The sequence below is a fragment of the Xenopus laevis genome, chromosome 1L, assembly GCF_017654675.1.
Source record: "Xenopus laevis strain J_2021 chromosome 1L, Xenopus_laevis_v10.1, whole genome shotgun sequence".
NCBI classification, from domain to species: domain Eukaryota; kingdom Metazoa; phylum Chordata; class Amphibia; order Anura; family Pipidae; genus Xenopus; species Xenopus laevis.
In genome coordinates, this window is record NC_054371.1 from 167,941,992 (window position 1) to 167,959,054 (window position 17,063).

Genomic DNA, 17,063 nt, shown 5'->3' on the forward strand with positions numbered 1-17,063 from the left:
GATGGTGGAATTTCAGATTCTGGCTTTTTGGAGCTTTGGGGTATAATTAATCTCTAAAGTTTTTGCCCAAACATCCTCGACCAGAAAACATTGAGTTTAGTAAATAACCCCCTTAATGTATCTCACAGGACAGGCCCATTTAAATATGACCCTATTAATATCTTATGATACCCCTGCACTAATGGGGGCAAATTACCTCTCATTTATTGTAGGCACAAGAAAGTATCTTTTGTTTACTGTGTGCACATTATGGTGGGTCCAAGCCAATGCTGAATTATGTGTGTGTGTCCACAATTTTTGGCATACTCCACCAATTATTGTGCACACAAACAAAAGAGCACATGCCTTAGAGGGAACTGTTATACAACCTTTTCTGCAAGTCTGACAATAAGGTATGGGTTTCCTTTAATATTTCAATAAGAACAATTTAAAGTGTTAGTAAAGTGTTACTTGTGAGCAAAACAGGATGTGCTGACACATACAAAATCATAGAACCCCCCATTTGGCCACAAATATTGAAAATAAAAACACTGGATGGTGCCAGTGTGTTAGGTGACGTAAAAAGCTGACCTTTTACCCTGGGAAGTACTCCTCTTCATTAAAAAAACCAACTATCCACAGATTCTATTCTGCAGAGTGTGACTCGGCCATGTTTTCTCTATTCCCATAACAAGTTGTTATTCCCCCATGTTTTTTACCTTTGTTTTCTTTGAATGAAAAGTATGAAAACATAAGGTTGCAGAGACAAAAATAGACCACAAGTATGCTTTCCTCACCCTTAGATATGTACCCCCAGTCCCTGCATTTAGACTCATTAAGGCTCTCTTGTGACTACAAGCGAATCATTAAAATGTACGTGAAAATAGCACTCGGCAAACCTTGTTTGTTGTCTTGTTGCCCTTGAGCAGCAATAGCTTTTTTTCACCCTGAACTTCTACATTTATTATAGTCAACCCCAAGGTCTAACCCATTTGAAAAAATCCCTTCTGAAATTACAATTATACCTACAACTGTCTGCAGGTGCAATGATGCTAATAAATACATTTTTTAGCCTCTATACTACAAATTGATAGTCTCTGTGAAGATGGTGCAGTCGCTATTGTTATGTAGGGGCACAAGGAGTCCATTGGGCCTCACCAGATTTGCCCAGGAGCCTGACAGCTTGAAGAACTCAGCTCCTACTGCATTCTATCTTACACATATAACACTCTGGTACTGTCTTGCATTGGAATCCTGTTAATTAACCCCATCTTAGCCAGGCTGAGTGGAGGGTATGAGCTACAATCACATTTACCATATTACTCTGGAATTCTGGGGGAAAAGCCAACAATGCACGTAGAAATTCATGTTGATTTCCATTTATGAATTTTGCTCTTTGCACAGGTTTAATTCATGAACCTTATGGTACGGTGCAAAGCCTTCATTTATAGCCATAAGGTGGGAACCAGAGGTTCCTAAAAATAAATGTAACTCTGTTTATTTGAACAAGGCACTGTGGGTTAACATTTATAGAACAGCTCAGGGCAGCTAGGCAAACAGTATATGACACAGTACATTTCACATATGTAATTTAGAACAATAAATCAGCAGAACAAATAATGTCCTCTATTACACCAGTGGATAGGCGTCAGGGAAGGATGCTTCTCAGCCCACTCTCACTACCTCTGAAACTGGACTATAACAGCAATTGCCTCTCACTTGGTGGCAAATGAAGCCTGACACCACCTGGTATCTCAACCCTATTCTCCTTCTAACTACCTTTCTACCCTGTTTCTAAAGCATTGTGTGATACATAACAACTACATCAAAGACAACTCAGGTTTTGTAAAGCAAGAGTTCTCCCTATACGAGCATTTACAATAAAGGGGTTGTTCACGTTTGCGTTTAATTTTAGTATGATGTAGAGTGATATTTGCAATTGTTTTTCATTTTACCAATTTGCAATTGGTTTTCATTTTTTTTTATTATTTGTGGTTTTGAGTTATTTAGCTTTTTTATTCAGCAGCTCTCCAGTTTGCAATTTCATATGGTTGCTAGGGTCCAAATTACCTTAGCAACCATGCACTGATTTGAATATGAGACTGAAATATGAACAGGGCCTGAATAGAAAGAGTAACAATAAAAAGTACCAATAAATATAAATTTGTACCCTTACAGAGCATTTGTTTTTTAGATGGTGACCCCCATTTGAAAAGTGTCAGAAGAAGAAGGCAAATAATTCAAAAAGGATACAAAAGAAAACATGAAGACCAATTGTAAAGTTGCTTAGAATTAGCCATTCTATAACATACTAAAAGTTACCTTAAAAGTGAACCACCCCTTTAAAGTCATAATTCTTTCTACATTTTTGCTGACAATATGACAACTGGCTGCCAATGTTTTGTCAGGTGATATTGTACATACTAACACCTATAGTATTTCCCATTCATATGAACACAACCAAGAGATGCACATTATTGTCTGATTATTATTGGTCTATTGAAGTTAAATCATGTCAATCAATCAATAATGCCAGCAAAAAGTTAAAATAAAAAAAGTTAATACTGTTTAAATACTGATCCCTGCTTTAAAGTGGAGGTGCAATATCAAATCACTCACTAGTTGGGCTCATTTAGAAACACTGGGCAAATCTGCACATAGGCAGTAACTCATAGCAACCAATCAGATGCTTGCTTTCATTGTTCAACCTGCAGTCATTGATTGGTTGCTATGGGTTTCTGCAAAGGTGCAAAATTGTCCAGTGTTTATAAATGAGCCAGACTACTGTGTCCCTATAGAGAATGTGAATTTAGGCTCTGCTTATAGATAGGGTATCTTTCCCTGCAATTGATAGTCACATGGCAAAGCATAGAGTTGCCATGGTTTCCAGAGACTCACCCACAGAGGGAACAGGACAGACCAAAGTATACTAAGCCCAGGAAGCCCCACCTCTGGGCTAAACAGAACACAAAAGTGCAGGTCCAATATTTGTGGCAAGAAATCAGGTGCTATTTTGAACAGACTTAAAGGAAAATGTAAGTTCCAATACAAAAGGGGTGGCAAATGTTAAGGCACCCCCAAGGATTGTAATGACTTACCTGATACCCCAGGCCGGTGATCCTGTTAGCAGAAAAATACACTGGCCCAAGGTACTTGTGAGCAATCAGTCCTCTTCCTCCTTCTATAATAAATAGAAATAAATACAAGTACAGTCACATTAAAGATTCCCAAGAGCAAAGTGTAAGGTATTACTTAGTGTGTTGCAGCTACACAACTTGCATCAAGTCGGACCATTTGCACTAACAAATTTTTGTGCTACAACTTATAAACAACTCACTAAAGTTTCGGGAGAAAATGCTGCATTGTAGGTAATGAAACATGGCAATTTGTACCTATATTTTTGCATATTGCAATTCGTACTATATAAATGAGCCCTACGATTGATCTGATGATGATATTATCCCAGTAGGCAGGCGTTAAATCTCATAAACCCAGACTAGCAATTGGTTTTCACGTTATAATCGCAATGAGTTGCCTGTATGCTGTGCTGTTATCACTTGCTCATACTCGTAAATGTAGGCTGACTTCATAGTTTAATGTTAAAAATAATGGGAAGCAACGTTACCTGAGGGAAAATGTGCAGTATCCTTTAAAAACGTTCCATTCACAAAATGTCAAGTGAACAATTAGCCTTTTTCTGCACACATTACATCAGTAGGGTAATACTCCTTTTATTTATACTGGAGTGTGGTTAAAGAGAAAATATTCCCATTTCAGAAAAAAGGATTTCCTTTTATCGCCAGTTTTCTCCATTATTACAGGATCCTGCTGGCACTCCGGTCGGCTATCACAGGGCAAGAGCAACACAATGTAATACATACAAGCTGGGAAATAAACGCTACATACAAACAACATGTAAAAGGCAGACGGGGGGAGAACCATTGGGAGTTCCAATACGTATGCTGACAGAGGGAGGAGGTGAGCAGAGGGCACACAGGCATAGGAAAATTAAAAGCTAATGACATATCTGAGGGAGTAGTAGGCTACATATGGAGCATGAGGAAACTAAGATTGAAATTTACATACAGAAATTAAAAAAAGGGAACGGGTTGGCAAAGAGAGGGAAAAAGGGGAAATATTGACATAGAAAAGGAGGAGAGAATGGTCAGGCCCGGATTTGCGGCAAGGCCGCATAGGCCCGGGCCTAGGGCGGCAAAAAAATAGGGGAGGCATGCCGCCCAGCCGCATTATGGGGACGTTCGCGTCCCCGTTCAACTACACCAGCTGCGTCGACGTTTTTTCGCCGGCGCGCTGGGAAGGCGGGCGCTAGGACCGCGCGGCCGCCTGGTCGCACCGCGCGGCCTAGGGGCGTCCAGAAATGAAATCCGGTGCTGAGAATGGTACATGTATGGAGAGGGAAAGGAGTCTACCATTACTGTTAGGGGGTTATTTACTAAACTGATTTTTTTTAATAAAATTGGACTTTTAAAAAATCACAAACGTTTCAGAATTTATTAAACCCCAAGGATAGAAAAGTCTGAATCTGAAAATCCGGCATCTCAGACCTGTCAAGGTTGCATATAAGTCAATGGGAGAAGTCCCAATGTTTTTTTGATGTCGGATGGGTTTCGTGCAATACCCCGAAGTTTTCGGGCAGGAGAAAAATCGGAAAAAAAATCGTGAAAATCGGATGAAAATCTGATTTTTTCACCGCAAACCAAATTTTCGGGAAAATGTAATAATAAATTAGTGCAAAAAACCCGATCGGAGTTTATAGCAGAAAATACTGAGATAAATTCTTTGATAAATAACCCCCTTAGAGTTGCCAGGGTTGCCTCGAAAGAAAATACTGGCTTTCCTATATTTCTATTCTATTAATAACATTAGCCTAAATGATTATTTATACTGGCCAGGAGGCAAATATTCTTGTAATACCATGGACCTTGGGTGGGAGAAATATAATTAGTTGCTGCTGACATATATTAAGCTGGATATGGATGTCTTCATAATTGTTGCAACGCTACAATGCTAATCAGCAGTTCAATTACATATGTGCTGCGGACTGCACCGATTTCTAAGAAGCTATGCATTAATTAGCAATACAGTCTAGCAGAAAGTATATGTTTGAGCTTTTAGTAGTGCAAGTGAATTATTTTAGCTTCGCGGCTGTAGCTAAAGGCAGGAAGACATATACAAATTCAATGAAAAATTATTATATGTGCTGCTTGTGACCTTTATCAAATGGGATAGCATACTCCCCCATATATAAAATGTAACATCTTTTTCATAACCTGTATTATATGAGCCAAGACAGATTCTCTTCTCTACTGTAAGAGCTGAATGGATGTTAACTGTCATTTGCTTTAAAACAGAAGTACCAACAAACCAACAATTTACTCTGCCTGTGACATGTATTGCCTGTCTGCTCACTGATAAAAAGATCTTTAAAAAAAGGCAGGAGGGCCACCTTCAGGGGTCAGAGGCAGACAGACACAATGGTTTTCTTTAGTTTTTATGCAGCAATATCTGGGCCTGAATGTATCCGCATGTCAGTGGACAAAAAGCTTCATTATGAACCAGAACTGTTCGGCTGCTCATCACTTTCTTTGAGAGTGGCGTTCCATATTTAATAGGGTACTTTCACTTGACCCTGCCCATTGAATATACAGAAAGGACATTTTGTAATTCTAATCACCCCAGGTAATCAGAATGATACATGTTCAAATATATAATTGGAACCAAACCTCTTTAAAAGGCCCTCTCCCTAAATACTCCTGAATTTGTTCATTTCAGATCTAAAAAAAACCCATCTTATATTGTGGCTAAAATATCCTGATCAATTCTTTGTTTGGAGAGGTTACCAACAGATGGCTTTCCATGGGAAAGTATGATTGTGTACATTGCAGAGTTTATCATTGTATTCTTTATAAACCTTGACTGTATGCTTTATAAACTATAAAGATTGTTTCTTTTTTGGGGAGGAAACCTCCCTAAACCGTTCATTATTCTCTGTATATGTTCACAATTATCAACGTTTCTTTTACATTCTGTGAACTGAATGAGTTTCGAACCTATAATGCGTAGATGTTATAAAAAAAAAAAAAGAGCTCTGTGTGTGTGTTTTCTGCCCTCAGGACTTCCACAGAAATCAGAGTGCTGAAATGTTAGGCCTTGTGAGTGCAAAAGGATTGCATTTCTCAGATTCCATTTGCATTGAAATCAAGCCCAGTTTCACTTCACCTTTCTTTCAGTTCTAAGTTTAGTTGCAACTGTAACAACACAGTGCAGTGAGCGAAGGCTTATACAGACATGGGATCTATTGTCTGGAATGCTTGAGACCTGGGCTTTTCTGTATACAAGGTATTTCAGTAATGTGGAGCACCATGCCTTAAAGCTGGCACTTAATATGCAATCAACATGGATTAATGCTAGCTTAGGCACATCAGGTACTGTTTTATTATTAGGATAGACAATTAGTCAATCAGTCAAAAAGGAAGAATTGTTTAAGGATGCCCAAAGGCAGATTGTCATCTATACCTAGGTATTGAGTTAATAACCAGTAGTACACAGTAGCCCAGATTATTCAACCCAACAAATCCATGACATCAAAGGTAGAATTCATTTGGGGTTACATAGAAAAGGTGCATAAATACTATCTGAACTGGCAAATGTATTTTCTTTTACACAGACATACCCGATTAAACATATTGAAAGGAAACCATTATACCCATTATCCAGAAAGCTCCAAATTCCGGGAAGGCCATAGACTCCATTGTATCCAATAAATCCAAATTTTTAAAAATGATTTCCTTTTTCTCTGTAATAATAAAGCAGAAACTTGTACTTGGTCCAAACTAAGTTATAATGAGTCATTATTGGAAGCAATGTTTATGTTTAAATGATTTTCTAGTAGACTTGGGGCGATATTTATCAAGGTCCGGAATTTATCTCAGTATTTCTAATATCAAACTTCGAGCAACTCCGAATTCCCGAATGGACCTTATTTATGTAGAAAAAAACCCGAAAAAATAGGGTCGGGCAAACTTCGGAGCTTTCCACGAAAATTTGGAATAGTTTGGAGTTTTCCGCAAAAACTAACTTTTTTCCGAGGTTTTCGCGCCAAACCCCCAAAATCAATGCATATCGATACAGACATCAGCACAGACACTGGGGCCTTCCTCATTGAGTAGTACAGGACCCCGAGAGCTTTTAGATGGCAGGGTTTCGGATTCTGAGTTTTTAGACCATCGGACTTTAATAAATCTTGAAAAATTTGTAGTTTTTTTTTTGCTCTGAAAACAACGAATTATTCGAGGTTTCGGATATTTGGACCTTGATAAATAACCCCCTAAATGTATGAAAATCCAAATTACAGATAGGTCTCTTATCTGGAACACCCCATGTGACGAGCAGGTCCCGTACTTGTACAGGAAAATATTCTGCCTGCAAAGAAAAAAAAGCCTACGTCACATCTGCTATTTTCTTTGCTGGTGCAAAATGCTGGCATGTGCCAGTGCTCATGTGGGGCAGATCTCAGCATGATAACATGCAAGTGTGCACTTTTGGCCCAAAATTCACCAAGGGTGAGCACTGACGGATGGGTGCCATGTTCAAATGTTTACTGAACAGGTCGCAGATTGACTTCTTATTCAGTGGTAGAGCAAATGCCATGTGTTACATAGGCCTACAGATAAAATTGTGTGGTTATTTGACATCTCTGCACTAGTGCTGCTGGACAGGGCTGCTGTAAGATATCAGTGGGCCCAGGGCAAAGATCTCTTTAGTAGGCCCCACAGCCAAGAAACATGTAAGGATTCTAAAGTAGGCAATTTGAATTTAATAATACAGGCTATAAAGAAATGCTCAGGCCTTACCAAAGTAAACATCAGGTCCAGGCGTGCTTTCGCTGGGAGTGGATTAACCAAAATTTAGATGAATATGTTGAAGACCTCTTCCATATGATTAAAATGAGGGGTCTACCATTTCTGGTGGATATTTCAATCAAAAGGTATGGCAGCCAAAGTTCTGCTTGTGGGCCCTGGATGATATATGTGAGTGTTTATCTTGAAGGACAAGTTTACGTTGAGGCTGGGATTGCAAGCAGTGCCTTAAAGTTTGCTAATGGCTCCCAGTGACCTTGCAAGAGTTGATACTGGTTTACAGCAGTAAACAATACAAGTAGCAGACACTGTGGCTGCAGAAGGGCCCATGGGGAAAGGGGACCCAGTAAGGCTCCAGGAAGAACGTTTATTGTAATATAGGGATTTCCCCAATGTGTCAGAACTACTAGCAGTCACTACATGTGCAAGGTAGGGGGGGCAGGGTTGCTACTCAGGGTGGGACTCAAACTGTGCCCCTGGTTTACCAAATACAATAGTTACATTTAAGTAGGTTATCTCTAGTGCAAGAATCTACTTCTTCCCATAATGGTCTTCATATTAGGCTAAAATTTCATCTAAAATGAAATATTTCAGTGTAACTTTTATTTCATTATACCTTCAGCTGCACTGGTAGTACAAAACTATTGTCGAGTTTATAAACATTATTGTACATCTTCATAATCATCATGGGTCTATTTTCTTAATTACTACTAATGAAAAGGTTTATTTTACAAAGCTACATACAATACATTAATACAGATTTTAAATAACATTTTTGGAAAGCTATAATTCTTTTTTTTTTTCACTAAAAATATAGCAGAGAAATAAAGTACATTCTTTTAATTGTTTTATCTTATTTGGAAAATGTAACCTGTTGCAGCATATTTTCATTCTGTGCTTCACCTTGACCTAAGAAATGAAGGTTTACCCCTTTACCAGTTGGCATGTATATCTAGCAAGAAGGAAAGCTTTTCAGCTTTATGTAGGCTCTTGTAGGTCCTTCTATCAGCAGAGTTGGCAACATAATCTTAAGGTGGCCATACACGGATAGATCCGCTCGTTTGGCGATGTCGCCAAACGAGCGGATCTCCCTCCGATATGCCCACCTTGAGGTGGGCAATATCGGGCTGATCCGATCGTGGGCCCTAGGGCCCAGGGGCGATCCTGGCACCTTCGCCGCCTGAGGCAGCAGCAGTTGCTGCTGCCCCCCCTCCCACAGAAATTCGCTCTTAAAGTACCAGGAGCAGCATTTATGCTGCCCCTGGTACCTAGTGGGGCGCTGCCGCCTGAGGCGACAGCCTCAACTCGCCTCATTGGCAAAGCACCCCTGCTAGGGCCCAACGATCGGATCCTAGCGTTCGCCAAACGGGCGGTCGGATCGCGGGACCGCATCAACGAACAGATGCGGCCGCGATCCGACGGGATTTTTAACCCCATCCGATCGAGATCTGGCCGACTTTCGGCCAGATCTCGATCGGGGAAGCCCGTCGGGGGCCCCCATACACGGGCCAATAAGCTGCCGACTTGGTCTGTCGGCAGCTTTTATCGGCCCGTGCATGGCCACCTTTAGTGAGTGTGGACCCACATTTACAATAAAGAGCAAAGTATGCACACTGCTATATTATATTTCCCTGCTCTTCACAGGGATAAAAAACACATTTATATTATTTTAGTAAGGCACCTGGAAAATAAAATCCAATTTCTCATTTTATGCTATAGTGTAGTATGAATGTATTTATTTGATGTGGTTTACTTATTAGCAATTACTTTTTTCCTAGGTGTTTGTTTGCAGATTAAGGATATAATGAACTATATAGCAAACTACAGCATGGCTAATATGTGAACACAGCGACCAATCTCCCCAAAGCCTTCCCTGATTCTGTGCCGGCTAAAATGAAAAACCGCCGGCGCTAATCACATGCGGCCATTCCTTTTCTGAAGTCGCCCGAAGTTTCCTCGTGAGGCAACTTCGGGCGACTTCGGAAAATGAACCGCCGCGTGTTTTTAACGCCGGCGTTTTTTCATTTTAAGCCGGCACAGAGTCAGGGAAGGCGTTTGGGGAGATTGGTCGCCGCAAAGACGAGGCGATTAGTCGCCAGGCGACAAAATCTCCCCAAAACGCCCAGTGTGGACTTACCCTAAGGGATCACAGAGAATTAGTGATGGAACATCAGGCCTGCAATATGGATGCAGCCTACAACCTTCTCTTCTGGGTTTGTGCAAGTGTATTATGGAAAAAAAATATAAATTATCATAATAGTCACATTATTTGTATTAAAAAAGCAAATACAGGTATGACATCCCTTATCTGGAAATCCGTTATCCAGAAAGCTCTGAATTTCGTAATGGCCATCTCCCATAGACTCCATTATAAGCAAATAATTCAATTCAATGATTTTCTTTTCCTCTGTAATAAAAAAACTTGACGGTAACTAAGCTGCATGAATCCATATTGAGGACAAAACAATCCGGTTTTCAGTTATTTAACTTTTATTTACAGCAGACTTAAGTTATGGTGATCCAAATTGTGTAAAGATCCCTTACCCGAAAAACTACAGGTCACGAGCATTCTGGATAAAAGATCCTGTTCCTGTAGTTCTGCAACCTTCTCCTCTGTGTTTGTGCAAGTGTTTTAGGGAAAAAAGTAATAAAGGTCACGTTTAAATACATGAATGAATTGAAGCAAGGCTAGAACATTGCATTATATGCATTTGCAAAGCAACTCTATATAGGGGCCGATTCACTAACTTCGAGTGAAGGATTCGAAGTTAAAAAACTTTGAATTTCGAACTTTTTTTTGGGCTACTTCGACCATCGAATGGGCTACTTCGACCTTCGACTACGACTTCGAATCGAAGGATTCGAAGTAAAAATCGTTCGACTATTCGACCATTCCAAAGTCGAAGTACTGTCTCTTTAAAAAATACTTCGACCCCCTAGTTCGCCATCTAAAAGCTACCGAAGTCAATGTTAGCCATAGGCTTGGCTAACTTTTTTTGATCGAAGGATATTCCTTCGATCGTTGGATTTAAATCCTTCGAATCGTTCGATTCGAAGGATTTAATCGTTCGATCGAAGGAATAATCCTTCGATCGAACTATCTGCGCTAAATCCTTCGACTTCGATATTCGAAGTCGAAGGATTTCAATTCCTAGTCGATGATCGAGGGTTAATTAACCCTCGATATTCGACTCTTAGTGAATCGGCCACAATGTATAAGGAAAAATAAAAAAAGTACATGTATGTGTAAGCAGGAACCATGAAACCAACCCAATATGTGTATATTTATGGAAATGCACAAATATCTAGGGAGAAGCAAATTGTTACTGGTATCTGGTTTTCCAGATAAGGGATCTTTCTGTAATTTAGATCACCATACCGTACGGATTCTAAAACATTTAGCAGTTTAAAAAAAAGCAGCAGTGCTGTTTTGCCACTAATATGGATTCATGCAGTTTAGTTTCCGCCAAATACAACATGCTTTTTTATTATTACAGTGACTTTCTGAATGATGAGTTTTTGGCATAAAAGTTTGAACTAAGTTTGAGCTTAAACAGGAAAGCTGATATTCATGCCGAAATAAATAAAAACAGTACCGTCCAATAAAACATACAGGTATAGAATCTGTTATCCAAAAACGTGTTATCCAGAAAGCTCTGTATAACAGGAAGGCCATCTCCCACAGACTCCATTTCAAATAATTACATTTTTTTGAAAAAGGATTTCCTTTTTCTCTTTAATAATAAAACAGTGCCTTGTAGTTGATCCCAACTAAAATAGCATTAATACTTATTGGAGGTAAAACAATCCTATTGGATTTATTTTAGGTTTAAATTATATTTTAGTAGACAAAGTATGATGATCATTTAGGAAACACCCCTTTTATCTGAAAAAACCCCAGGTCCCGAGTATTCTGGAAAACAGGTCCCATACCTGTATTTACATGTAAAAATACTGTTGGATCAAATGAATCGTTTTATTTTTTTTGGTGGTTTTAGGCTAGGACTACACGGCCGACACTGATGCGATCCGACGCACGCGTCAAGTAGGAAGCGACAGGAACAAGGTAAGTAAGTATAACGTCGGATCGTGTCGCCACGGTGATCTCGACGCGACACGACTGTCGGATGCAGACGCAGCTTGCAGTGTTTGCATCCGACAGTCATGTCGCGTCGGATCACCGTCGCGACACAATCCGACTTTACATTATTTACATTGTTCCTGACGCATCCGACTTGAAGCGTGCGTTTAGTCGCCCAGCGTCGGATCGCATCAATGTCGGCCGTGTAGTCCTAGCCTAAAGCTCACAGATTTATTCTTTAGATGTGTTTGGAGACACCCAGAACGCAAGTGTTTAGAGACATTGTTGTTGTCTGTCTCTGAGTTTTTGCCATTAGCTGCAATTAGGATTTTAACTTGGTCCAAACAAAATATTGCCATAAATTGAGATTTTTGTCAAGAATTCTGGAAGCAAATGCTAAGCTCTGTGCATTCCTAATGAATTCATCACTGCCATCGATCTAAGAAGCAGGAAGGAGAGAGCAGCACAAACCACCTGTGTAAACGATTTGTTACACACTCACAAATCCCTGTAAGACTTATACATCAATTCATCCTATGGAGGTTTAACATCTTAAAACATAAATAGATCCAAACGTCTGCCATTTTTCTTTCCTGTATCATTATTCTGACAATACTGCATTTTAATTTTTCAAAATTGCGCTCAAGTGATCATTACAATAGGCATTAATTCGTCAGCGCAAGCATTTCGTAGCAGACTTTCGCTAACTTCATTTCTGCCTGGCGAAACTTTGTTAGTACTCTTGCGCTTATGTCATTTTGAATAGGGCAGGTACAAATAGGTCATTATAGTATGTCTTTATTAGAGATGTTGGTGCAAAAGTTTGAAGTGGCCACTTATTATTTAAAATGCCCAAGGAAGCAAAATAAAGCAAAAGAGATCCTCTAATGTCCTAGACATGAGCCCACCCTAAAACAAATGTGGCATGCCCCTCAAATGGTAAAAAAAATTTAAAACAAAAATATTTAATAGATTCAAATTTTAAAGACAATCCTGCTTTAAAATATGAAAAAACACCAGCGTTTTTTTTTTTTACATTTTAATGACTTTTCAGCATACAGGATATGATGTCACTGACATAAGATTAGGAAGGATGTAGTGTCATTTTAGCAGTTCTCCTGGTCTAAGGTGGCGAAGGAAACTATGGCGAAAGCGGTAACATTCTGTAAAATTTATACTTTAGTGAATTTGCAGAGTAACAATCATTCGCCTGAGCGAAAAATGTGCCTGGCAAAAGGAAGCGAAATTGATCTAGCGACGGTCTCTTTCACTAGCGAATTGTCCGCTACGCCTTTTAGTAAATTGGCGATGTCCCTGCGGATGGGATTTCTAGCGATGGCCACTTCACTTTTTAGTAAATCTGCCCCATGGAGTGAATCTCATTACATAAGATTCAGCCCTCCAACAGGATATATAGAAAATCAGAAAAAATATATATTCCCAGCTCCCAATTCATTTAAAAAAATACAGATGACATAGTATAATAAAGCATATACTATGGTAAAAGATCTTTGACCGTGACAGTTGTGTTGAAATGGATTTATCAGGGTGCACTGGTAGTGTGTACAAATGAAGACATCATTGCTCAGAAACAATAACAAGGACGAGCTGAAGATATGACAGAGTCATCATTTAGGTGCAGAACTTGAATCTACTGTCAATAACTGATTATTTGGAGGGGGGAGGGTTAAGTGAATACAGGCATGGAAGCTACAATTTGTATCTTTGTAAACCGATTGTAACATTAGGAAAAACATATAAATATTAAATATATACAAATATGAGTATAAGCTCCAAATTACAGGAAGGCCATCTCCTATAGATTCACTTATAATCACATAATTCCAATTTTAAAAAATGATTTCCTTTTTCTTTGCAATAATAAAACAGTTGTGCTTGATCCTAACTAAGATTCTAATCCTTTTTGGAGGCAAAACAAACCTACTGGGTTTAATGAATGTATACATGATTTTTTAGTAGACTTAAGGTATGGAAATCCAAATTACGGAAAGACTGCTTATTCATTGTCATTTTATCATCATAGTTTTTATGCTTGATGATTTTTGTTCACTTTTTTATCTTTAAGTTTCAATAGTAATTAGTACTACATAATTAAAACCTTTCTACTAAATACTAGCAAAACATTTTAACCCCATCGCTGCTGGAGGTATGCAATTTATTATTCGGCTAACTATAAACACATTCAAATGACAGCATGGATAAAACATGATTAGGGAAAATGAAGGCATTTAAACATTATCATGTGTATATTAATTTGTTAATGCCTTTAAACACATGGAAATAATAAACGAAGGGGATTGTTTCAGTTACATATGTTCCCTTTGCCATTAAAGAGACGTCATATTGTCCTGTGTTAGTAAACATTTTGAGTAGAAAGTAGGATATTTTAACTCACTGTAACTCCTTTCTCATTTGCTCACTTGGAAATGGGGGCTCAGTAATTAAAAACAGAGACTTGGGGACCACCCAAACTGGATATTGCAACCCCCTCTGGGGAGGTCACAACCCCAGCTTTAAGAACCAGCGGGCGATGACATATGATCCTGGAATATTTTTTCATAATCTCCCTGAACGTTCATCTAGGAATGGGGAAGCTGCTTGAGCTCTTAGCAAAGTACTTTCAGGGAAGTAGGAGGCCTGTTTTACATGAGCTACAAATTCTACACTATTACTTGCACTATTTAGGCTTAATGACTTCCTTTTGCTCAGTTTATATAAGATCATGTGAAGTATGGCATAAAAAATGATAACACCTCATACACTATGTAACTACACACAAGCAAACTGGAGCTTATATAAACCAGCCCAAAACAGGCAGTGTGAAAATATACATTTAATTTATTTTAATACAGGTATGGGATCCGTTATTCGGAAACCCATTATCCAGAATTCTCCGAATTACTGAAAGGAGTCCCATAGACTCCATTTTATCCATATAATCCCTGTAAAATGTTTCCTTTTTCTCTATAATAATAATAATAATAGTAATAATAATAGTAGCTTGTAGATGATCCAAAATAAGATAAAATGAATCCTTGGAAGCAGAACAAGCCTATTGGGTTTATTTAAATGTTTACATGATATTATAGTAGATATAAGATATAAAGATCCAAATTACGGAAAAAGCGCCAGGTCCCATACCTGTACTATACTATAAGGCAGTGGTCTGCTAATATGGTCAATGTATGCAGCCTAGGCCAGCTGATGTAAAAATAAAATGTGTACTGATTTCTGGGTAATGACTGGACAATACAGCCACTTGAGGATTTCAGATTGCAAATGTATGAGGATTGAGGCTATTCGACATGCCTTTAGGATATGGAATATGTGGCTTGAGTTCCACTGCATGCCTTCCATATGTATTTTCCAAATTAGATCAGATTCACTTGCTTATATGTGGTTTGAACACAACCATACTGCACAGGTATATCCTTATATAATACACAAAAGCTATGAATTATATCCTTATAAACGGTGAGTTCTGATGTCATCAGTTATAAACGGTGAGTTCTGATGTCATTTCTGTCACATGACTCACTGAAATTTGTGTATTATAATAAATAAAGTACCTCCAATTGCAAAATATAAGGATATTAGAAGTTACCTCTGAGTTCCATGACCTGTATAAAAACACTCGGCCTTCGGCCTCATGTTTTTATATGGTCATGAAACTCCTCGGTACCTTATAATATCCTTATATTTTACAATAGGGGGCACTTTATTCACTATATATTGTCATAGCTTGGTCTCCACAACGACATGCAATTCGCAGCTTACTTACAATGAGTGCACTGGCATAGTTTTATTGACTTGTGTAGATTGCACTATACAAGTATGTACTATTATCTGGAATTCATGCAGTTTGTGACCATCAAGTACAAAGTAGTGTTTTATTATTAAAGAGAAAAAGTAAATCATGGACGTATGGGAGGGGGCCTTCCCATAACTTGAAGAGAACGGGAGAATGTGGGGAGAGCAGTGACATCTAGGAAGTGCTGAATGGAAAGTGAAAGTAATTGCCCAAGGCATAGAGGCGGGGCAGACAATATTTGATTGACAGCTGAGATTTTTAAATGAGTTTACAACAGCTTTGAATACTTTAATAAAAAAATAGAAATTGTATTTCATGTTTAATTTGAAAAGGAATTTTATTATACAGATTTTTGTGTCTGGGTGACAGGTCCACTTTAAGTTGTCATTAAACTGCTAGGACTTATTGTTCAACTAAGTTTAATGATTACCCCAATTAATAATTTTTTAATTCAGTTGAATACAAAATCCTTCAAAAAGATTGGGGCTCTTTCGCAATTGAATCAAAGAGTAAAGCTGGATATTCAGATGTGACCACATCAGTTGTGAACAAAGTCTTGTCACACTAAGGGGCAGATTTATCAAAGGTCGAATTGAAAAATTTTTAAATTCGAATTTCGAGGGTTATTTTAGTCTACTTCGACTAGGGAATAGTCCAAATTCGAATCGAATTTGAAAAAAAAATCGAAAATTCAAATATTGAAATTTATCATGTACTGTCTCTTTAAAAATTTGGAGACATTTGGTGGACTTTGAAAAATCAAAGTTTTTTGGGAAAAACTTTGAATCGAATTTGAGCAAATATGATCCGAATTCGATTTGAATTATCAAATAAAGCTTATTCACCAGAAGTTAAAAAAATAGATTTTTTAAATAAATTTCAGTTGGCCTTTTTTTAATTTGAATTTCAAGTTTGAGAGTTTAAAATAACTCCCATCAACTCTAAATTCAACCCTTGATAAATCTTCCCCAGAGTCACATGATTCATTCAGATGAATCCTAATTGTTGAGCTAAATCCTGGATTTGGTGCATCCCTTATAGTTTTCGCCAGTGCTCAGTGAATGTAATAGAACTTCTCACTGAAAAAGTTATGTTTGCTCCAAAAGATTACAACACCTTCAAGCACTTTTTAAACGTGGGCAATTCAAATTTGCAATGTAATAACAGCTTAAGGAAGAGTATTACATTGCGAAATGTGACTTTTATTACATTCACTCATATATTTGTTCTTTCTTTTACCAATATTATTTTTTAGCCAAGGGACCCTTTTGAGGCTAAGGACAAATGTATA